The following is a 1,967-nucleotide window of genomic DNA, read 5'->3' on the forward strand; positions in this document are numbered from 1 at the left end:
TGCAAATAGGAATGTCTTTAATATGTTTGATTAAAAAGAAAACACAAACAAAAATAAAACAAACATATCTCTTACCTAGATGTAGCTAGGGCGTTATACTTCCATATTAGCGTATGTTCTATAAGGAAATTACAAAAATACTACAATTTCCTTTTAACTATTTTAACATTTGCATTTATGGTAAATTGGTCATTCATTAACGAGTAATCAAGGTAACCAAGGTTATAGCGATAATCAAAAGAATGTAATCCAGGGACAAAGACCAGACATGGAAAACAGACATACACAAGAAAGAACATGAAGTAACTAAAATCATACATACAAAGTAACAAAAGCAAATGAGCAACTCGGACTCCACTAAAAACTGGGAGCATGGACCAGGTGCACCGGTAGGTTAAGCGTCCTCTGTTCTTTTTTTTAAAAACCCGCCGAGTTGCTGATAAAAAGTCAAGTCCGAGGTAGACAAACGAGGAAAAGAAAACTAAGACCCGTTGAATAAATCAGTTTTCATGGTGCTGATGGATACACCATAACGATCCATGAGTTCATGATGACGACCATAAAACTTCTGTAGTGATGACTTCAATCTTGTAGCAACATAACCCTGTTCCAGAAGCCTATTTGTTAGAGTTCTAGCGCGATACAAAAAGTCTGCGTAGTTTCGGCAAAATCTGGCATAACGTATGAGTTGTGATATGAACACTCCATACGCAGGAGCCGAAGGGATGTCGCCACAGATGAAAGAAAAGTCGACAATTCTGAATGAAAAGTCATCATGTTTGTCGTAAAGTTTGGTCAATAGTTTTCCTTTACCATCGATTTATAAGTGTAGGTTGATAAAGGCTGTGAGGCTTTCAATTTTGAAACGCGTGAAATTTAATACACCCGATGTAGCAAATACATTGTCTACTATACATGACAAAAATGTTTGCCGAACCAGCAGAAAAAGCCCAAAATAAGATTGTTTTCGTCTGCAAAACAAAATGCAATGCTTATTTTCAGGGGTAGACGTAAAAAAAATAGCAATAATAAGACCTAAACTGCTACCACATTCTGCAAAGAAATTGTGGAAAACCATAAATCTATCTTGTGTTGTATCTAAAAAATTGCTACTTGTTTGACGATATGAATATTTTGAATTTCGATCAGACTTAGTCTTGAAATTATGACAAGAATTACATGGGTTACAAATCACTGAAACATTATAATTTTGTATTTTTCTAAAGATATGTTTTTATTTTTTGTTTGTTTGTTTTTGTTTGTTTGTTTGTTTTGTTTGTTTGTTTGTTTTTGTTTTGTTTTTGTTTTGTTTTGTTTTTGTTTTGTTTTGTTTGTTTTGTTTTGTTTTGTTGTTGTTGTTGTTGTTTTTTTGTTTTGTTTTGTTTTTTTTTTTGGGGGGGGGTATTTGATTTTTAGTCTATTGCATCTATTGCATCTTAATTCCGAATTCATATATAGTATCCTATAATGAATTTTGAATTTTACGGTCATCTTTTGTAGAAAGCCGTTAACCGAAAGAACTTTACCAGTTTTGTTACTTTCCTGAACTCCATTTTCCCAATACAGGTGAAACATGTGTTACATGGTCTGTTTGTAACAAGTAAAATTCTACTACTACATGTCTACCGACAAAATATATAAGAATTCTATAGAAAGTAAATGTGCATTTTTAGCTCCATAATTAAAAGGTATTACGTGTAAAGTATTCAGCGAACCGAGATTTCGGTTATGAATGCAATGAGGAGATTGCAAACTTTCATTTATAATTTATGTAAAACTAAGGGGAAAGATCGTCTAAATTTATTTACATGGCTATGAGAAAACCAAAAGTTTATACAATTTTAAGTATGATACTTCAATAAATCAGCAAATGTTGTGTTAATGTTCAAAACTATCCATTTAAGACTAACTTTAATGTTCACTGTAAAAAAAAAACTAGCTTATGACATTTCAGTTTGAAATCAACG

This window comes from Perna viridis, chromosome 8, assembly GCF_037379345.1.
Source record: "Perna viridis isolate PV_CMFRI_1.1 ecotype Kerala chromosome 8, ASM3737934v1, whole genome shotgun sequence".
Classification (NCBI taxonomy): domain Eukaryota; kingdom Metazoa; phylum Mollusca; class Bivalvia; order Mytilida; family Mytilidae; genus Perna; species Perna viridis.